The sequence below is a fragment of the Rousettus aegyptiacus genome, unplaced genomic scaffold, assembly GCF_014176215.1.
Source record: "Rousettus aegyptiacus isolate mRouAeg1 unplaced genomic scaffold, mRouAeg1.p scaffold_m13_p_7, whole genome shotgun sequence".
Classification (NCBI taxonomy): domain Eukaryota; kingdom Metazoa; phylum Chordata; class Mammalia; order Chiroptera; family Pteropodidae; genus Rousettus; species Rousettus aegyptiacus.
Window position 1 is genome coordinate 23861015 of NW_023416310.1, and position 24284 is coordinate 23885298.

The window sequence follows — 24284 nt, forward strand, 5'->3', positions numbered from 1 at the left end:
ATTTGAGTTCCAGGCCTTAGTGTGTTTTTTTCTATTGTTTTTCACCTGGAACAAAACGTATCCATTACAGCTCCAGAAAGACATGCAGGTATCAAATGAAATGAAAAATCTGGAATTTGTGTTTTAAAAACTATGAAACAAGAGGAACTTGTGCAATAATATCAGTGATCTCAAAATTAAAATGAAAATAGCCAACCTTTATGTGTTGTCAAACTCTAAACTTACAGATAGTTTTAATTATTAAGACAGAGGGGGATGGCTAAGGATTACACTTAAAGCCCTCACATATCACATACATTGAAAAGATGACCTATGGAAGAAAAAAGAGAATTTTTTTTCCTCAAACATGTTCTTCTGAAAGCTTGAGTATAACATAGCTCCTGGCCTGGCTATTTTGTTATTTTTCTGGGGGGCCTTCTTATTGACGATGTATGTGCACTTAGCATGTTGATAGGTTTCCCCTTGTTTTCAAGGAAAGTACCCAGCATGCAAAAATAGACTGATTTTATACTTAAGTACTGAAGTAACATGTCCGAGAATAAGGTAGATACTTTAGAGTCTTAAGTTTTTTTATATTCCTTTATTTGCTAATAATATTACAAAAACTCTAGCCAATACCTTTTAGTAAGAAGTTAATTAACAATGAATGAGTATAGTCAATGGAACTATTGTTATGTAAACAAATAGAACAATGCCAGTCTACATTGTTCATTATACAACATATGTCTCAATTAAAATTTCATATAATATAGTTCATGTAGATTTTCTAGGATAAGCAGCAATCTTTCAGAAATTAAAGCCTTTATAAACTCTGACATAGCAAATCAATAGAATATTCAAGTCAAGCAAGAAAGTTTCAGAGAAGGACAAAGTATTAACCTTAAATGTGAATGCATTTGCATTTATAAATTGAGCTTTAATCAGTTTGTGTCCAATCTCCTTGTAATTATATCCTGGTATTTAGAAATCATAAATACATTTTTAAAATCCTTTTATTGGCATTGTAATGATACACATTCAATTCAGAGTGACATTTATTATATCCCTAGCAAGAAGATATCAGTTATGAACATGACTACAACTTGTTCACACTTTAGGGAAAACTGTTTATAAAATATTGAGCTCCCTTAATCTACCTTTTCATGCTTGGTTTCTAAAGGCATTCCTTCAATTCTTTTTTCCTTAATCGAGATGTAAGTCACATACCATAACATTTATGTCTTTTTACTGATGTTTAGTATATACATGATGTTGTGTTACTATCATCACTATTTAATTTCAGAACATTTTCACGATTCCCCAAAGAAATCCCATGACCTATGAGCAGTCACTCCCTTTACCCCTCCTCCTACCCTCTGGCAACCACTAATTTAACAATTAGATTTGCCTATTCTAGTAATTTTATATAAATGAAATCATATCATATGTGGCCTCCTGTGTCTGGCACAGCTTATTTAATGTGTTGTAGCATAAATCAGTACTTTATTTATTTTTATGACTGAATAATATTTCATTGTCTAGATATATCACATATTCTTTATCCATTCATCAGTTTGATAAATACTTGGCTTTTTTTTGTACCTCCTGGGTATTATGAATAATGTTATAATGAACATTTGTACATAAGTTTTTGTGTGGACATAATTTTTCAAGTCTCCTGGCTATATACGTATGAATAGAATTGGTAGGTTACATCTATGGCCATACCACCCTGAAGCACCCAATCTCTTCTGATCTCAGAAGCTAAGCAGGATCGGGCCCAGTTAGTACTTGGATGGGAGAGAACTGCTGGGTTATAAACATACGGCAATCCTATGTTTAACTTTTGTGGCATTCTCAAAGAATTTCCTAGGGCACTGCACCCTTTCACATTCCCACCAGCAAGGTATGAGGGCACAAACTTCACCTCCTTTCCAATACTAGTTATTGTTCATCTTTTTCATTATGCCTGTCTTATTCTTCATTCTTAAATAAAACATTCAATTAATACATTAGAATATTCTTTTTTCCCCATAATGTGTGTTGACTATCCTTTTCTCTCAAGTACTATTTCATCATTTTGAGCACTAGAACTGGTGCAACCTTATTATATTTATATCTGGATTTTGACTTTTATAAATTTATTTAGTTAATACATTCATTAAAAGACAGAATGATGCCTAATTGTGTATTACATATGAAGAACTAATCAATCTTAAAGAACTATAGACTACCAAGCTTAGCTATTAATTTTGATTCTGTAGTTGGCTACTTATGTTACCCTTGGCAATTGATATAAATTATTCTTTGCTTCATTTTTGATATCTGTGAAATAGAGGAAATGCTATACACTTGAAATAAAATTGTGCATATTTCATAACTATATTGGTTTCCTAATGATGCTGTAACAATTGACACAAACTTGGTGGCTTAAATAATATAAATTTATTACTTTACAGTTGACTGACATGAATCTCACTGGGCTAACATCAGGGTATGGGCAGAGCTACACTCTTTTCTGTAGGTCTATGTCCTTGCTTTTTCAAGTTTCTAAAGGCTGCCCTCATTCTCTTCCCTATGGCCTCGTCTGTCTACCTTCAAAGCCAACAAAGGTAGAGTCCTTCTCATGCTTTCATCTCTATGGTTCTCTAAACAGCTAGAAAAGATCCCCTATGTGTAAAGATTTAGGATTAGGATGGACCCACCCAGATAATCTAGGGTAATCTCTACATCTCAAAGGTCCTTAATTTTAGCCACATTTGTAAAATCTGTATTGCCATGTAAGTTAATATATTCACAAATTATAGTGATCAGGAAGTAGATATCTTTAGAGGACAATTATTTTGCCTTTCATCATCAGATAATGCATGTCTCACGACAAATACGTATCTGGAACACAATCAATGCAGGACAAATATTAATTTCCTTTTTTGTGCTTAAAATAGATAGCACATTATAAAATGGCAATGAACTACACTTCAACTGTGCCAAGGAGGTGGATGGCCAAATCTGTAAAAGCTATATATATTTAAAATATAATCATTATTATTCCTCCAGAATAATTCCTCCATGGGTTATTAATACAGTCATGTAGCCCTCTATTTGTCAGATGAGTTTCATGGCATTAAGCAGGTACATATACTTATCATTGCCACAACCATCTCATCTTTCTTCTGGCCTGGCAGGCAAGACATCTTAGTGCCATTTGGATAGATTATATTTTTGTAAGCTGATCATCATGATCCATTGCCTAAAACTGAAGAGATACCAAAGAGACATTGATAGAGAAAAAGAATATTGCCACTATTCTAAGAAGTGAACTGTTGGCTCTGTTCTCTGTGTAAAATCACATTTTTCTTTCATTTATTCACATCAATATTTATAGTTTTGGGGTCTCTACTGCTTGTTGTGTACCCAAGACTTTCCTTCGAAATGGGGATGGTAGGCACAATAGTATTTAGGGAACAAAGATATCCACATAGTTGCTAAATTCCCTATTATGAAGTATAAAGTCATTTCTAATTTTTCTCTTGTACCTCTGCTACACACACACACACACACACACACACACACACACACACACACACACACGTCAGTACTTTGTTCCAAATACCTGGTACAATGGCAAGCATTTCACTCCTTGATAACTTTTGGGACTGAAAAAAGATTGGGTAGCATCAATGTAGTAAATGTTAATTATCTTAAAAACAGCAATCACTACCACCACTACCACTCCAGTAAATAGGTCTCTGCTAATAAAGTCCCGTGCTCCATAAGAAAATGAAATGAAGTCTCATTGGTGGAGACCAGAGACAAAGCAAATCACGTAATTACACTGGAAATGTCAACTTCTACATTTTAGGGTTGATTATCTTCTCTGTAGCCAGGATCATTTTTGCCTAAAGGAATTAATTCTGAAATTAGAGCCAGTCGTTTTGTAACGATTCTTATTTCTTTGATCAAAAAAGGTAGTTGTAAAAAAAAAAAAAGGTAATTGCAGACTCTCTAAATTGTATTTATTTATTTATTTATTTATTTATTTATTTATTTATTTATTTACTTACTTACTTACTTATTTACTTATTTACTTATTTAAGTGATTCTGGCCCTGGATAAGCTAGAAACTTTTAGTCCCATACCACCAAATTTTCAGTAAAATAACGGCATTGTCAAAAATGGCTAGAAGGGAAATAATGTTTTCCCAATTTTGTGGACATTTGCTAAACTTCTCTAAAAGCTTTGTCAATATTTGCCAGTTTCAAAATATGTTCTGGTAGAAATTCAGCCCGTGGTATTTTAAGCAAATCCTAATTAGGGACCATTTAAATGTCAGTGATCAAAACATAGGAAGGGAAAGTTGGTATTTAATAATGATATGGCACATTTATAGAACACCTTTTCCTGAGAAGATCAAAACAGTAGAAGTGTCTGTTTAACACTGAGACTTGCAGTGGGCACATAGGCTCTGACCTTTCTAGGTGGAGCCAAGGAGGAGAGTTATGTATTTAACATGCATATCTGACAGGCTTGTTTTATTTAGTGGGAAAAGGTATATAGCCAGGGTGAACCGATGTGAAAAAAGAGATAGCCTCTTCAAGTATTGTTTGCCTCTGAAATTGTTGTTGCTGTTGACATCTTCTATCCTTAGTTGTCAATCTCTAAAAAAATTAAGGACTTTTTCCCTTAAGAAAAGAAAGCTATAATTTATGCCTCGTATAAATTAGCAAAACAGTTTCTGCCGAAGGCTGAGTTTCTGAAATATTGCAGTAGTCACACCTAAATCAGTAAAAAAATATATTTAATAAAATAATAAAAAAATAATAAAATAAAATTTTAAATATGCCTAGCAAAGCATTATTTTACTATAGGAGTCCAGTTAAAGTATATTAATACAGAGCTTAGAAGGGAGGTATGTGCTCCAGTATCCATTATTTTTTCAGTTAGTTATTTACAACATACTTTTAATAAAGGATATGGATAAAATAACAGAAAAGGAAGCAAGGAAATTGCCTACAATCCTAGTACTAGCACAAACTACCATTCAAATTTTGGCATATTTAATTTATTTCTCTGCAAGTTATTAAAGTTTTGTTTGTGACTTTATTTCGATATGATTTCTAATATATAGAATATTTTTTAGCAGAATACAATAAATTCTAAGTACTGTTAACCTAGATTTAACATAAATTTTGCCTCCTTTTACTATATTGCATTCTCTCTCTTCATATACATGTGTGCACATGCACACACAAACACTTGTACATCTATTTATGCATAAATATTTGTAACCACAAACATGTAAACATATTTTTCTAAATCACTTGAGAGCCATTTGGAGGCATCATATCTTTACCCTTAAATATGTATTAAAAACAAGAACACTGAACATTGTTATGATACATTATCTAATCCACAGTATATATTTAGATTTTGCCAGTTGTCAAAGAAATTTAAGACCTGAAACAATAAATTGCAAAGTAGAAAAGATAGGTGCTAAACTCATGGACCTTAGATTTAGACAAAATTTTATGAATTTGACCTCAAAGGTGAGGAAAATAAAAGCAAAAATAAATAAATGGGACTATATCAAACTAAGAAAAAAAAAAGGTTTTCGCAGCAAAAGAAACCATCAACAAGACAAAGAGGCAACCATCCACATGAGAGAAGATATTTGCAAACACCTCCAATAAGCAGCTAATATCTGAAATATATAAAAAGCTCATACAACTCAACAGTAAAAAACAAACAATCCAATTAAAAATGAGCAGAGGACCTGAACAGATACTTCTCCTAAGAAGACATACAAATGGCAAACAGGCATATTTAAAAGATGTTAAACTTTTCTAGCTATTAGGGAAATGCAAATCAAAACCACAATGAGATACCGCCTCACACCTGTTAGAATGGCTATCATCAACGGGACAAGTAAAAACAAATGTTGAAGAGGTTATGGGGAAAAAAGAACCCTCATACACTGCTGGTGGGAATGCCAAGTGGTACAGCTACTAAGGAACAATATGGAGGTTCCTCAAAAAACTAAGAATAGAATTACCATATGACCTAGCAATCCTTCTTCTGGGTATTTACCCAAAAAACTTGAAAACATTTATCTGTAAAGGTATATTCATGCCAACGTTCACAACAGCATTATTCACAGTGGCCAAGACATGGAAATAACTGAAGTGTCCTTCAATAGATGACTGGATAAAGAAGATGTGATACATATACACCAGTCAGGAAAAGATGAAATACTGTCATTTGTGACAATGTGGATGGATCTTGAGATTATAATGCTAAGCAAAATGTCAGACAGAAAAGTTGAGAACCATGATTTCACTTATATGTGAGATACAAAACTGAAAGCAACAATCGAACAATACAGAGACACATGGACAACATTTTAGTGGTTACCAGAGGGAAGGGAGGGAGAACGGAGGTAGAGAGGGGTAAAGAGGGTCAAATATTTGGTGACAGGAGGAAATTTAACTTTGGGTGGTGAACACAAAATGCAATAGATGTATGACATATTATGAAACTATATACTTAAAACCTATATCATTTATTAACCAATGTCATGATAATTTTCATAGAGAACAGTTAATAATAATAATAATATTCTGTAGAATATCCTGCAATTTGGGTGTCTCTGGTATTTTCTCATGATTTAATTTGGGTCATGCTTTTTTTTTTTTTTTTTTTTTTTAGGAATACCACGATGCTATGCCCTTCTCACTTCTTATACCAGGATGCACATAATGTCAGTTTGCTGCAATATTCATAAACTGAACTTGGGTCATGTGGTTACCTGATATCTGCAAGGATTCTCCACTGTAAATTATTTTTCCATATATAATGAGTCTGTAATTTGTGGGTAGGTACTTTAAAACTGTAAATATTCCGCTCCTCATCAAACTTTGACCTATTAAATTTAGCAAACATTGATGATTACTTACTGCATCATTTCTCCTGTGTTTATTAGTTTGCTTTGTATTGATATAAGTTTTTTTATCTTCTGTGTTTATTATTAATTAATTCATTTATTTATGTATATTCATAGAGATTCATTGGGAATGTTCAGTGGGTGGAACATTTCTTTTCCATATCGTATGTTTCCTTCCAAATGGAGAAAGTTTTACTAGGATGAAACTCCTGGGCTCCTTGAACCTGCATTTAACTATCTCATAGACGGAAGAATTCATTGATTGCTGAATTTTGTACTAGGGAACTGGCTTGCGTATTTTTTTGTTCCCCGGGTTCAGCTGTGTCCATAATACCAAGCATCCTGCTTTGGTCTTTCATGCTGTGAGATTTTAAGACACAATTTCTGCCCCGCATAAGCCCTGTAGTGTGGTTCAGTGATGACTATACCTGACCAATTCTGAGAATAAGTACTTGAAGCCCATTTTCTTAAGCCCATCCATCACATTTTCATCACCAATAGTTGGTTCTTTTTTTTTTTCTTATTTCTCAATTGGTTTAGTAATTTTGTAGAGAAAAGAGTTTATTTTTGGACAATCTCAAAGCCTGTTTTCACTTGTTAACATCCAATGCTGTGCCCTTTGAGGCCTGGGTTACTGTGGTTTTTCTGACCTCATCTCATTTACTTTTTATTTTTCAGAGATTCTGCCCAGGATTCTTATCACACTATTTTCTAATGTGTTTGTGTATCTCTATGTTAATGATATAGGAATGTGTTGTCATTGTGATGGTTTTGCAGTGTTAGAAGTCTGCGGTGCAACATGGTTGAAACTGGAAATCTCACCTGGTCTATATTATTGTTATTTGGCTTCCTGTGAAGAACCAATATTTTAATATTAAAAAAAAAATCCTGTTTCTTATTTATACCAGTAATTAAATTTCTTTGGTTTTCATATCACTTATGTTCCATTCTAAGTTATAAAACATGCATATGTGAAGCTTTTCTTCAATACAATGAGATCTTTCCTTGCACTATATAATTTAAATCTAATCACATCCATGCATTTAAAATATTAATTACCAAAATTTATCAGTGTAGCGTATTCCTCTCAAACTTCTGACCTTTTTCTTTATTCTCTGAGCATGCCTCTGCTTTTACTTATTAATTCTGTTTTTAAAAGTGGGGAAATGGCAGCAGTAGGCAGCGTCATACAAAGATAGAGTTTACTTTTGCTTTTTTTGTTTTTTGGTCTATACGCTTTGACAACTGAATGTATTCTCAGGACAGTATACCAATTTATGATACTGACAAAATACTATCGTGTGTAAAGCAAGATACACAAAATATTCAGCAGTACAAAAACTGAGAGCATTTTTTATTTTGAGATTTTAAAATTCCTAAAATCCTTAAAGGTCAATATACAGAAAGAGACAAGCTCATCCATATAGACTAAATAGGTAAAATCATTTTGGAAACATATATTGAGATCTTTAAAATATGTATATACTTTGGTCATTTCTGGGACATTATTTAAATAAAATACTTTTAATTTTTTTAAAAGAAAATTTATGTGTAAATATTTTTATAGGATTCTTAATAATAATAATGTAAAATAACTGAACTGTTTAACTAGGATAATGGTAAAATAAAACATGATATATAAATAGAATATAATAGTTATTAAATTATGTAAATTGGTTTATTTTAATATGCAGGACACATAAGCCCTATTAATAAGGAAATTATGACAATATAAATGATGACAATATAAAATTTAAAAAATCTAAATCTATGAAATATAGAAATATTTAGGAAATAAGGCAAAGAATTTATAAGTGTCTATCTTGGACTATTTGAATAAATATTTTTCTTAAATATTTTAATTTTAATCATAATTTCAATAGTTGTGAACTGTCATGTAACAATATTCACAATAAAAACAAACTTTTTATTTAAAAATTTAAAGTGCAAGTAATAGTAAATGTACAGATTTCAAAATGACTATATATGTGATTACTTGGATTAAGTTAATCTATGAAGCCTTCTAGCTAGATTGAGTTTAATCTAAAATTTGGAAGTGAAGAGAAATCTAGAGAGATGAAAATTTTAAAAAGGAGACACTAGACATTCTAAGTTCTTATTTGATGCTTGTTTAGTAGACGTCGCCGATAGAAGCATGAGGAAGGCAGCGTGTATTAACCAGTTTATTCTTCCATTCGAATTTTTAGAAACACCACCTTTGCAGCTCAGGAATCTTTCTAGTAATAACTATCAGTTTTTTATTTGCTTTTGTCAAATCTTGTTTATAGCCTTTCCGTATTCTTTTCTCTTGCTTGGTATCCTATCTTTTCTATTAAAATAATTTTTCTCTTGATTTGATAAATCAGCCCTTAAGAGAAAGAAATAAAATAGGAAATAGAGGCATCTTAAGATCCAAAAGGGGGTGGATTATATTTATAAGAATTATTTTTCTTACCATATATGAAGGTTAGAATAATGATTATTAAGAGCTACAACTTCTAAAGCACTGCCCATATGAATAATACAGTTCAAATAATACAACGGAGTATGCAATATCAAAGAATAAACTCTATATTCTCATATTCCAGAGATAATATTTATATAGTAATCTTATATAATAAAGTGTGTATGTATGCACATGTTATATTTATAATGCGTCTAATTATATTTAATTCAAAATATCAATAGTATTACAGCATACATACTCATATCTAAAACCCTCTTTATTGACTATTTTGTTTTTTTTTCTATATCAAAATATAGAGCATCTTCATCCTTCTTAAAAATTATATGTGTCTTATGGTGAGAATAAACCACAGTTTCTTTAATTTTCTATTAATGACCATTTAGAACATTTGTTAATTATGGCTTTTTCTCTATTATAAACAATCTTGCAATCACTATCCTGGTATATCATCTTTGCTCTGATTACATTTTCACACAGGTGCATTAAATATAATTGGGAGGTAGTTGTTAATTTAAGTTTATATGATACTAGGAAAGAATGAGCAATAGATTAAATGACAGTGGAGACAGGGTAATATAAATTACTCTATCTTTAGACCTCCCCTTACAAGGATCAGATCACAACAGAATAGTCCAATCACAGAACTAAGAAATATCTCTGTGATCATTAATTAATCAAGAGAATAATGGTAATGATTATGATGACACCTTTTATTAAAAGTTTATGATGTGCCAGCCAGTGAGTTAATCCATCTTACATAATTTCTACAAAAACCTTATTAGGAAGATGATTTTATTTTGCCCATTCTGCAAATGAAGACATTAAGGTAAATTAATTTGACCCAAGGCACACAGTAAAATCCATTTTCAGACCAAGAATTCAGTTTCATTAGGTATAATTCCACTAACAAGCACAGCAATGTAAGTAGAAAAAGCACTGAACAGAATATCTGCACCCAAGGTTGACATTGGCCTTTAGATACTGAAATGACTTTGGTCACAACCATAATGACTAACATTGTGTGAAGTGAAAAAACTCCAGGCATTGGGTCAGGGCTACTCAGTGTCTTCACCTCAGCAAACACCAAATTCAAGGTATTACTTTGCAGTTTAAAGGTGCTTAAGTCTATTCAAAAATTTGTAGTCTGTTAAATGGGAAAGTGAGGAAATGATGAGTGATTGTGATGATTATATTGTGATTACTATGATTTTAATTTATCTCAGTTAGAAAATTGCAAATGTTCAAGAAGGTAAAGACCAATTGTAGTTTCATTGAGCCAATTAAATCTATCAAAGTATTCAGGTAACCAAATCACTATTTAATCTTTCTTTAATTTTGTACAAACTAATATATCTAATGATGGCTCCTTTAGACTAGATCAAATATTATTTTGGCTACTTTTCCAATGGCTCATTAGTAACTTAAGTCATTTTTGAAAAGCAAACTGCGTAAATTATAAACTTCCACACAACCACTTAGATATTAAGTCAAAACCTGATTCACTGTTATTTCCTTCTTCTCTCTTACTTCCCATAGGGAATTGGAAGAGGTTAGAAGAGAATTTGTCCTAGAATATAAACATGAAGTTGCTCTCTCTCCACATATATCTATATATAGTTCTATATTTGTCCGTCTATTATCTATCATCTATCTAGTTATTATCGGTTAGTTTTTTTTTTTTTAGATGCTGTTATAGTGATAAATATTTGCTACTTTGAGCTGCAATATTTTTGGAGCTATGGAATATGGCACAACATCAAAATAATTGACAAGAGCCAAGTAAGTGATAACCCTAACTTTATGGCTCATTTCCCTAATCTAAGCACAGAAACCAAGCCCTTTGAAGGATAAGTAAAAACATGACTAGAGAAAACTTTCCATGGGCTCTCTTGTTACAGGCCACATTTTATCTTTTGGCTATTTGTATTTCTAGTCACTTCAGCATTAAGAAGCTGCGGGCTAGGAAGATGAATGCATTTTCAGAAATGCATTTGGGGCTCACTTAGACTTGATTTTATATATGGAAATGTAGGCAGATTTATCAGCTAAGGGAAAATTGATACCATTATCAAAATAATTAAAACAATAACCTCCAACGATTGATGAAAGGATTTCCATTTTTATAAAAATCCAGTGTTATCTATAATTATTTGTTGCGTCTGGAAGAGATTATTGGGAATAATTCCTTAACTGGGTTTTTCTCTGGTCAGAGATATGACATTTCCAATGTGTGTGGACCCTCTCTGAATTTCTGTGACTGCATCTGACATTCCTTCTTGTTTTCCTGCTAAGTTCTCTTCAAGGAGCTTAGGAGTGTTTGTTGGGTGAAGATTCATAGAAGCGGTGGAAAAGAAAAGTGATAAAGAGAAGAGAGAAACAAAGAGATAGAAGAGGAAGAAAATCTGTGTCTCAAACATTCTCTCTAGACTATTTTATTTGAATTACTTTTCAAATGAAAATTCGTCACTAAAAATGGAACTGTTTCAGCTATGTGCAAAGAAACTTGGTTTGGTTTTATTGTTTTTGGTTAATTTGAATTATCCTGGATGGAAGTTAAAACACTTTATGAATACCACTGATTATTTAAAAGAACTTTTTCTTTAGGTATACAAAAGTAATATTTAAATATTTTAACTGTTTAGGTTGAGTCTATAGATTCCATTTATTTTGTTCTTTTTTAAGTAAAATTATACTCTTAAAGGCATTTGTTGCAAGTGTCTGCTTATTCTTTTATCCTCTTCATTGCCCAAGAAGGTACTCATTTCCCCTTTCTTTTGGTCTCTTCCTATTGCCAATAGAACTTGACTGAAGTTCTAGCAAGGGTATTGTCAAGGTTAGGTGATGCTTACACAATCTGCAGTAGCCGCTCTAAGCATACCAAGGCAATCTGTCAGAAGATAATGCCTCATTCATGTAGAAACATAGAGACTTAATAAGATTGTCATTAAGAGTATGGTACAAAGTATAGGGCATTCTAATTCCATAAGAAAAGGAATGTGATATCTGATGAGGCAATAAAATAATCTTTAATATAATATCTATTAGGTATCTGTCACTCACCCAAATGAGAACAGAAAAGGTTTAATTCTATTGTCATCATTGTCAGCTGTCTTGAATATTAAAAATGAAAACAGATCTCAAAGAAAAGCTGAGACCAGCTCTGTTTATAGATGTTAACTATAGACATTCTTATTTTAGTGGTCCCTAAAAACAGGAAGCATTTCCACCTTTGGTCATATGACTGAAAGAATTAAAAATAAGGAGAATGAAGGAAATTAGCGAGGAGAATTAGTTCATTGACAAAGAACTGAGAAACACAGAGGGTAGTTTCTGATAATTACTTAATTTTATATTGAGTAGAAATAAAGAGATTTTACTGAAAGATTTTTTCAACTCATTCTTTACTCTTAGTAGTCTGAGAATTTCACCTTTATTGATTTAGAAAAAAAAACACACTAGAGAGTAGTAAGGAGAATTTGGGAATATTAAGGAGAAAAATTCTACTAAAAATAGGCCTACATACATACTTAAAAGATTGGCTAAAATTCAGAACACTGACAACACTAAATATTAGTAAAAAAGTGCAACCTCAGGAAATTTAATTCATCACTGGTGAGAATGTAAAATGGTGCAGCCACTTTCAAAGACAGTTTTGTAGTTTCTCACAAAACTAAAGATACTTTTACATATAATCCAGCAATAGCACTCTCCAGTATTTGTCTGAATTAAAACCTTATGTATACACAAACACTTGCACACGGATGTTTATGGCAACTTTACTTATAATTTCCAAAACCGGGAAACAACCAACCAATAGTCTTTCCGTAGGTGAATGGATCAATAAACTATGGTACATCCAGACAATGGAATATTATTCAGCACAAAAAAGAAATGAGCTATCAAGCCATGAAGAGACATGGAGGAAACTTAAACTCATATTAGTAAGTATAAGATGACGGTCTGAAAAGCAACATAATATATGATTTCAACTATAAATGACATTCTGGAAAGGGCAAAACTATGGAACCAATAAAAGTATCCGTTGTTGCCAGGGGTTGAGTGGGAGGGAAGGGAGAGGAGAATCGATGAAGTGCAGAGGATTTTTAGGGCAGTGAAAATGTTAAAATGATGAATTTCTATCATTGTATGTTTGTCCGAAATATTGAAATGATGAATATATATCATTGTACGTTTGTCCGAATGCATAGAATGTACAAGAGTGAACCCTAATGTAAACTACGGACTTTGGGTGATTATGATGTGTCAGTACGGGTTTATATTTGGTAACAACACAGCCTCAAAGTGATCAGGGCTGATAATCAGGAGACTATGCATGTCCGGAGTCAGGGAGTATCTGAGAAATCTCTGTACCTTCTGCTCAATTTTGTTGTGAACTTTAAATTTCTCTAAAGAATAAAATTAAAAATATATATATGCCTATATATATGCCTTTGAGACAAGAGTAATTTTTGTTTTGTAGTTTTATGTGTGTGTGTGTATGCGGTTTTCGTTTTTAACCTGAAAATGCCGTTTTCTTCAATTGTGTCATCATTTCGAGGAGGAGGGCATGAAAATCTAAGTAAGAAAAAAAGATAATGAAAATAATCCTCTAGATAGTTAGGTTATCTGAAATTTGGAATGATTTATGTTGTAAGCTTATTCTTACATCCTCTTTTTACTATCTTTTTTATTAATTTTGCATTCTCTTTCTTACTTTCTGAAATGTGAACACCAGATTTTGAAAGTATCGATGGAAAATGGCTCAGAATTTTTTTCTTTTCCATACAAATATCTTTCATCATATCATAGAGAGAATTAAATCTTTGAACATAGAAGACAAAAGATTTGAAAAAATTGTTTGTTGCTTGGAAGCAAGATATTAACAAACATTCTATTTCCCTCATTTATGAGGTGTTATTTTTCAAAAATTATATGCTCGTATGTCAAAACTCCATTTGTGTATGTGTATAAAATAGAAGCTTCTAATAACCAATAACCATCAATAGTTTGTTAGAAAATAATCTTGTTTAGATATTTTAGACACGAATTTGTATATCTTCTATTTTTCCATTATCTCAGAATCCAGCTTTTCAACTGTTCATTTCTGTCAGTTTTATATCCTTTTTCTCTTAAAAAATTAATAGGCAATTCAATGAAGCATAACGACCACCGTGAACAGAATCATTCACAAACAATTATAACACAACACACACTGCAGTGTATTTTTTTGAAATCTGATTGTGGAAGATGAAATGAACTTCTGCAATATAAAAGAACACACTATATGAAATGACTAGAAAAAGCAGACAGACTTGTTGATCTCATGAAGTAAACTTTTTCTTCCTATGGGTGATACAGAGGGTCTTAGCTTCTACTGACAGGCATGACGGTTGGGTATTCAACATACTGACTAAAGTCTCCAGATCCTGTGACTTTCTACAGAAAAAGTCAAGAAACTCTTCAGAGGGTATTTCTAGAATGTGGAGAAGGCAGGTAGAGAAGTAAAACAAAGTCACAGAGAAGAAAGGTTGGTTGTGTATTTTCAATAAAATTTACATAGAACCCATGCTGAAGAGACTAGTCCTTAAACATGTGAATTTTTGACAATGATGCAAATGCTTCTTAAGGCCTTTTACCAGACAGTTTGTTTCATATTCACACACACGCACACATACACACACATTCTACTTGAAAGAAGTCAGTTTTGAACTTCGTCTTGATTTCACCATTGGGCCTGTCATTTTACAGGCAAAGCAGGCAGATATCACTATGAAAATAATAGAAATGATCCACTGGACCTAATTTTCAGGGATGGCTCCTCATGTCTGAGTTCCAGGGCATGACAACACTGTGAAAGCTCTATAATTTTAGAAAAGTGCCCAGTCAAATCTGTTTCCAAGAGTGGTGTCCTTGTGCTGTAGAATGTAAATTAAGTTTAGAGTGAGCCAGAGACATCTGATTAACTTCTAGGCATGTGTAATTTGCAATAAGAAATATATTAACTATGAATTTTTATTTATTTAAAAGTGGCATAATTTGAACTTGTACATTGTTCCTCAAATGTTAACAAGTTTGGAGGTAAGTAAATGATTCTGACAGATGCATAGCAACTTTGGATAGTGTGCAGTGGGCACTTCTCAGCAATTCACATAGAGGGGTCAGCGTTCAAAGTTTAGACGGTCGGCATAATGCATACTATGAGGAAAGGCATGCCTTGATTCAATGTCCGCATTCTGATTTTCATCCATTTCCCCCTAAGTCTGGGTGAATTAGTCAGGGACTACAACTGTATGTCTATTAGTAGAGGACTCTGACTGATTATTTGGGCTATGTCAACTTTAATAGGTATCTATCTATCTATCTATCTATCTACTTACTTACTTACTTACTTACTTACTTACCATCATGCTGCAAACATTATGGGATCTGCTTAAGGGTAGAAATGCCTATTTGTTACTAAATATGTGGAAGGTTACTACAGAGATGAGTGAAAAAAGGAAAAACCTCCATAATTTGACCGTGGCTGACATTTGATCCAGTTGCCTTTAAAGAATGGCAGATTTTCCCTTAGGAGAGAACTCCACTTTTATTTAGAATATTGTCTTATTGAGTAGGAAAAGGTCATGCCTTAGGGCATTGTGCAGAGAGGAAAAAAAGAATGATACGAAAAAAAAAAAAAAAAAAGAAACACTTGCTCTGCAGTAGCAAAAATATATTAGTCTGCAGGTTTGGGTTGGTATGGCCAAAGGATTGGCGGTCTCAGGAACTGCAAAGAGAAGGACTGAGTGAAGGTCTAAAACAGTAATTTTCAACCTGGCTGCACGTTAAAATTTATAAGAAGAATTAAAAAAAAGAAATCTTATTTCTTGGTTCTGCTCCCCAGAGATTATGATTTTTGGTCTTGGTGAGGCCTGGACAACATTTTAATAAAGCCTCTCCACCTATTCTAATTCTTAGTCAGGGGAGAGAATTGCTGGGGAGAAGCTGATCACATCTCTGCGTGAAGTTAGTGGTGGCAGATGAATAGTAAGAAATCCCTAAGAGTGGAATGAGCAAAGAGCTTTAAAATAAGAGCTGGAGAATATTTAATCTTAAAATTATTCGTTTTTCTAGCTGCACTGTCCTTCTTTTGTGCTTATGATCTATCTTCGGTGAACCGTGTTACATGTGACAATCTTGTACTGATGGGGTTTTGGGAAATGGGAGTGAATGTCCACTCCTGGTTAGAACTGGTACCAAACAAGAATAGTAACTGTAAGAGCTGAAACAAGAATTCTGTAGAGATAAACCATGGAATAAGAGATAAGCAGAAGACTATAGGGAGCTTGAGATGTCTCCGAAATCTTAGTAGGGTTCCGGACTTCCCACTGTATGTGGCATGTGGTCTGGGGATTCATTATTTGGAAATAATTATCTCATAGAGTGGGAGGACTTGGAGTTAAACTGCTTGATAGTATCAAGAGTCAGTTTGAGTTTAATACATTTTTCATGTTCTTGTTAGATAAGATCAGCAGTTACCTTGACTAATCCTTGTTTGAATCCAAATTTTTAATAGCTGTGTGATCTTGAGTAGGTTAATTCTCATTGTTTCTTTCATGTGTGACATGGGGATAAATGGTGCATTTTTGAAGGTTTGGCATGATGTTTGTAGGATAATTTGGGCCAGTAGTCTTCCATTTAGAAAATTATCTTAAGGAAATAAGCATGCAGAGTGTGCAAAGATATATATATATATATATATATATATATATATATAATAAAATATTGATGCATTTTTTGATAGTAAGAAATTAGAGTTATTTTAAATATTTAATATTAAGAGATGTTAAATAAATCATAGGGTAACTGTATGAAGCGATGCTCCGTATTTATTATGAACTCTCATCATTTTGTCAGTTTTATATTGACTTTCTTTGTTAAATTTAATAAATTATATAAGACACTGGAACAACAACCCTGAAACAAAAAACATTCACAAACTGTTATAACACAATAAATAACGGCAGTGTGTTTTTTTTTGAAATGTGATTGCTGAAGATATGGGTATTGCCGGGTGATGAAATTCTGATGGACTTATTTTCTTCTTATTTTCTGTATTGCTATTTCTAAAAACAATGAACATGACTATATATTACTTTTATAATAAGAAAAAAGATACAATTATTTTTTATTTTGAAAAAATAAAAATAAATTCATTACCTGGTAAGACACTAGACCTTCAATATGTATTTGTTTTTATAATTATCATCGCTAATTAATAAAGGTCAGATAATTTGCTATCCTATCAGTACATAGAAGTAATGTTGAATTAGCTCATGGAGTTTAAAGGTATGCCAGCAAACTTGTACAATCCCTATAAAATTTAAATAAATAGATACACTTCTTGAGAAATAGAAATATGTGTTTGTATTTCCTTTTGCCTCAAAAAATCACAAAAGAATTTTTTTTCACTATACTGCATGCTGTATAGTTGATACTTTCCAAAACACCCTTAAATTGTTCCTGTAAATAATACATTTTCATGAAGAATCATCATGATGTAATTTTCAGAAGACATCGTAAGGGCTGGTGTTGTGGTCACAATGTTCTTAGTCATTCAATAATTCATGATTGCGGGTGCCGTAAACCTTGTCTTGCAGGGCTTATGTGCTCTTTTTAGCTTTGAGCTTCACATGTACTCACTGAAGAAGCAGCCTAATAATAGAAACGGAGTGTCTCTGTGCTTATCAGATGGCTGCCACATACTTTGGAAAATGCATGAGAGGGAGAATTGCCAGGCATACTGTCCTTCTTAACTGTAAGGCTAAGATGGAAGAGTCACGAATCTCAGAGGAAGAAGCTGGCTGCCCCTCTAGAAAGGTTCTCCTCTGATGACTGGATTACAAGTGGAGGTTCTGCAATCATAGTCCGCTTTTCTCAAAACAGCCTGTCTGGGCAGGAGGCCCACTGCCTGATTAATCTTGCATTTCATCGAAAACAGCAGGGAATAAGAAAAACAGTCAACGTGGAATCTGTGCCTGAGTACACATGCTGTTTGGGGGTTCAGAGAGCAGGTACGCTGGGGCCTCTGTGTGGGAACATTTGTTCTGAAGTGGATGATGCATTGATTTTCCATTTAAGATGCTTCCTACTTTGAAATAAACCAACTGAAAGCTGACTAGGGTAATTTAAAGGATATTGATTAAGGATTTTCAAATCCAACTGCAAATAATGATGGTCATATGGGAATCTATTTAAAAATACAGACTTTAAAACTGCTGATTTTCATGGCCAGTGAAGGTTTCCTGGTGTGGGGCCCAGAATTTGTTATTCTTAATAAAATATTCATATTCTGATGTATAGTCAGGTTTGGAAATCATTTCTTAATCAACCTTGGATAATAAAAATCAGTATAAGAATGACAAGGTACAAGAGGATAGAAAAAACAGAGAGGGTGTGAGACTGAGAACAGGAAAAACTATTGCTGAAAATAATAATGGGTAAGAACAAGAGACAAACCTGAGACAGAAGGAAACATTAAGCACTGCAGTAGGCAGCTGCCAACTGTGATTTGTACTGGTCTAGAAGAAAGGAACCAGGAGAACAATGTTTCCTAATCCACGGGGGCTGCAATTACTCCTGCATTCGTCATCCGTATACCAAAAGTGAATTAATTGTAATAAGACATTGTCACTGAACAAATGTCTCCTGCTTGGAAAATCAGTGTTTCTGCTTTGCCTTCCTTTTAGGCTTCAGCAGGAGAACTGAACATTATCTTGGGACAATGTTCTATTCTTCTGATATTGTTTAATTATATCTCCATCACACCCAAACTTCTAAGCGTTTACATGAAATATTTCCTAAAAATTGCATGCCGAGAACAGAAAAACTTAAAATAGCAAACAAGAAATGTTTCAAATCCATATGACTCAAAACACCATCTCTATCATGGGACCCTTGTCCCCGATGGTAGTAAAAGTCATCATTTTGACGCCTATTGAAGTTTAGTTAACAGTTTAGTCTGAAAATACTGAGGAAAGGAAAAAAAAAGCACATACATGTTACATAGATGTATAATATATAAAATAGAATTGTCTCAGGTTAAATGTCAAAATGAGGAAAGATTTTCAAATAAGAATCACTTTTATAAATATGACTAGGTAGCACATATAAGAAATAAAATGGACCTACTTTGACTTTCAAATGTTCATTCATGCTGTTGAAAGCTTTGTTTCCTCTTACATTGATACTCTACCTTGCTGTTAATGCAAAGAAATCTGTCTTCAATTCTTCTTGGAAAATAAAACCTTGTACCTTTTGGGTCTCAAGTTCCCTAGAACAAGACAATAGTGTAGTGTAGACTTGCCTTATTTATAAAATGAGCAAAATAATATCTACCATGTGTGAACTGAGTGAGTTAATAAATGCAAAGCATTTAGAATGATATCTGGTCCACTGTAAACATGGCACAAATGTCTGCTGTGAATATTATAAAAACTAAGATTCTCCTATGGCTGTTTAAGCTCCACAAACTTTTTTTCCTTCATATTTTTATATTTCTTCTTACAACATTGATTACCTTGAAGCAACACATTTTAAGTCACATAATATCTTATAATAGCAATAATTAGCCATCAACCAAGTTGTGTGTCACGGTAGTTCCAGAGATTGGTAATTTTAAATGTCCCTTGGTGCATTTGTGTCAAAAAATGTCAAGTAGCAATTCTGTTGCAGTCTTCAGACTTAAAGAAGATAGAAGATGACAATGAAAAGTCAGGGGAAGGAGTTCAGAGGGACACAAAGAAAAGATTTCCTTAATGAAAGAATGGCTACCCTCTGATGAGTCTAAGACATCACAGAGGAGAGAGAGTAAGAGGGGCTTCACGTTCACATCAGCCATATTCACCCAATTGCCCAGAAAGTGACACCAAACCCTACTCCTCTCAGAAGTTGTAGAATGTCTTTGGATCTTCCTTTATCCTTCATCTGTGTTTTTGTTTTCTTGACTGTTCTCTATAGACTTCCATCAACATTGCCCCCTTTGACAATATTACTTTACTATCTACAGTACTCAGGGTTCTCTGTTCTTGAACAACTGTGCCTATATCATCAAGGCTCTATCATCCTCCCTCCTTCAATCTCCCACCCACACATAATTAATTAAACTTGCTGCTTTGCGGCACCAGAAACAGAACACGATAGGTTTGTGTTAAACTATGGTTAGAATATCAATGATTGTGTGTCCCAGATATAATGAACACCATGTTTCCTGATGACACCAATTGTTTCCAAGTAATGTATGCCTAGCTTCTTTCTGTTTTATCTTCAAAAAAAAAAAAGTTAACTTATTACGACTGATATTCTGCCTCCTTTGTCATACCTTTCCTTTCCCACTGACTTGCAAAATTTGTTATTTTACACTTATCATTTTAAATATCAGTTGTATTTTCAAAACAGTACCCTCTTTATTTAATGGAATCAATTAGAAAAAAAAATTTTATAATACACACACATTATAGAGACAGATACAGAGTAAAAGGGAGATAACATATAACTTTAAAGGAGTGAGTGCAACTGAAGTGAAAGCTTACTATATTTTCTCGAAGAAAACAAGTGCTTTAATTTCCATCAAGAAAAATGATAATACCAATATGTAAGACTTTTATTTCAACATCGATCTTTTTTTCCCAAGGAAGCAAAGTCATCACCTTACTTCTAAGACAGTGAAACTCTTTCCAGATATTTCCCGAAAAAAAATTAGAAAATCTAGATGACACTGAGTATGGCAATACTCTTTAGGTAAACACCAAAGGCATGATTCATGAAAGAAATAATTGATAAATTGGACTTCATTAAAATTAAGAACATCACAGAGGGTTGCAAAAGACAATGTCAAGAGAATTGGAAGACAAGCCACAGATTGGGAGTTAATATTTGCAAAAGACACATCTGATAAAGAGCTATTATTCAAAATATACAAAAAATTCTTAAAACCCGACAGTCAAACAACTCAATTAAAAAATAGACTAAAGATCTTAACAGACACAACACCAAAGAATGTATAAAGATATCAAGTAAACATTGAAAAAATGCCCACATGATATATCATCAGGGAAATGCAAAATAAAACAATGAGATATCACTATTCACCTATTGGAATGGTCAAAATGTGGAACAATGACAAGATCAAATGCTGGTGATTGTGTGCAGCATCAGGATCACTCATTCATTGGTGGTGAGAATACAAAAAGCACAGCTACTTTGGAAGACAGTAGGACAGTTTCTTACAAGACTAAAAACACTCTCACCATGTGATCCAACAATCATGCTCCTCAGCATTTACCCAGAGGAGTTGAAAACTATGTCCACATGAAAAGCTGCACATGAAGGTTTATAGCAGCTTCTATAAACCTTCATGTGCAGAAATTTAGAAGCAACTAAAATGCCTTCAGTATATGAATGAATAAATAAACTGTAGTACATCCAGACAATGAAACATTATTCAATGCTAAAAAGAAATGAACTATCAAGCCATGAAAAGCCATAGAGGAAAATGCTTAAATATTACTAAGTGGAAGAAGTCAATGTGAAGAGAGTATATACTGTATGATTCCAATTATATGACATTCTGGAAAGACAAAACTTCTAAGATATTAAAAAGGTCAGTGTGGTTCTCATGGGGTTGGGGCAGGTGAAAGGAATAAACAGATGGAGACAGAGAATTTTGAGGGCAGTGAAAATTCTCTGTATGATACCATAATCGTAGATACATCTTATTATACATTAGTCCAAATCCATAGAATGTACAACACAACACCAAAAGTGAATGATAATGTAAACTAGATTTTAGATGATTAAGATGTGTCAATTTAGGTTGACCAATTATAGCAAAGGAACCACTTCGCTGAGGGATGTTGATTAATTCGAAAGGCTTTGCACATGCGGGGGCAGGGAGTATATGGGAACTCTGCATCTTTCACTCAATTTTGCTGTGAACCCAAAACTGCTCTAAAAAAAATAAAATTTTAATAAAAGCTTTTAAAAATAAAATTAACAAATTTCTCCTCAAAAAGTCAAATTAAAGAAGACTTGATGTCATGTGAAAAAGAATAAATCAAAGCCTTTCACTCATCTTTACCTTGGGGATCAATGTTGGGTCCCATTTATAATGCAGTATTCAGTGGAAGCTTCTTGATTCTCCAATTTGGCCACTGTGTCCTATCCTGTTTGGAGCTATTTGCATATTGTTTTCTTTCCATCTGTGTATTACTTCAGACTTTCAAACTGATCAAAATCTTTTGTTGTTGTTTTTCCTCTTGAATTCAATCAGGATAGACCATCCTCCTATTCTGTTAGTGAAAATAACATAAAACTAATATAGAGTAGAGAAAAGATGATTCCCAATGGAAATGATAATGGACCAAAAATCTGGAGATAAAATTCAATTTTGACTATGCAAAAATCCATTTGTGTACACTGTCGAAATGGCTTATTAAAGGAGGGTTATGCAGTCAATCACCTAATTATCTGGTCTACACAAATTTAATATTGATATTTAGGCTGTCCTCTTTATGGCATTTGATAAACTCATGTTTTCTAATTATATATTTAAAGTGGATTTATGTAAAAAACCATTGTTGAATCTTTTGTCCTGCATTTTATCTAAGGTTTATTGGATACAGAGCATATAATTAATTGTCTAAACCATTTATTCATTTAAACGACTAATATCTGAGAGCCTAGGTAGTGGAAACTAGCTAACAAGAGTGGCAGAGTCCTTCTCCTAATCAATCTTACATTTTAGTAGAAGAGTGTCACTAAACAAGTGAAAAAATAATAGTAGTAATAAAAATGTTTATCTCATTTGATGGCCTATTGAACTTTTTTTTTTTTAAATCAGGTAATGAAAATGACATAGCTTATTATTTCCATTTTTGCTTTGGCCAGAATTAAATTTAAAGTTTTGCAGAGGGAAGAATGGCATACAGAGAGAAAGGACAGGAAATCAAAAGATCTGAGTTTGATTCTTTTCAGATTTTGCTTGTGCAACATTTTGTGAAACCAAATCTCTAAACTTCTGCTTTCTCATCTAGACATGGAATTAACTAACACCTGCCCTTCTTTTCTCTTTGTTTTCAGAAACCAGTGTGACCATGTGCATGAAGGGCAACAGAAGTGATTTATAAATATGACATTAAGAAATCATTCTTTAAGGAAAGAAATAAATCGAACTAGATTTATTTTTTTCTCTTAAATCTATGACTGCTATTTTCCTAGATATATGAGCACATATATTTTATATATTTTGTTAGTTTCACTAAATCTTTTTGAAATAGAATATTGAATTCTAGGATTAAAAAAAACCTTAAAGATTATCTAGTCTAACCGCCATTTGTGTTTAAAATCTTATGCATAACTTCCATGTAATATGTTGAGTTTAATTAAGCTAAGTTTTCAGTTCCTCCAGAGATGGGGGCATGGAACTTACAGAAACAGTTCATTCTGACTGTTAAAAGCTATGTTAGAAATGTCTTCTGATTTGGAGCTGGAATGACTCCTGGTAACTTTTGCCAAATGTTCATAAATTACAGATGCTGAGTATGTACAGGTTCTGTGCACTGTACAAGGGCATTAATTAATGGAGTAGTATTCTTTTGTAAATGCTGTGGCTTTGCCTATCTACTATGACAATTTTCATTGGCCAATGAAAGTGAAACAAATTAAAGAAGAAATGCCATTTTAAAATTCTTGCAAAGGTGAAATTTGAGGTAACAGTAGCCCTGCTTTGTCATTTACAGTCAGATAGATAAATGCCTATCTCTTCTCTCATGATGTGGAAGTGTAGACTAAAGTTAATTTTAGACTGTAATAAAAATTAAAAAGCATTTATTGAACCAAAGGAGCTGCAGCCTGGGAGAC

At 33.0% G+C, this 24284-nt stretch overlaps 1 long non-coding RNA gene across 1 annotated transcript in view; it reads left to right on the forward strand.

Annotated features, from left to right (window-relative positions):
* Window positions 1–8414, forward strand: part of LOC107509447 — a 51346-nt gene extending 42932 nt beyond the window's left edge. Inside the window, exon 5 of the long non-coding RNA XR_004952202.1 lies at window positions 6685–8414. This is a non-coding gene — a long non-coding RNA (uncharacterized LOC107509447). The remainder of the gene's footprint in view (window positions 1–6684) is intronic.
* The last annotated feature ends 15870 nt before the right edge of the window (window positions 8415–24284 follow it).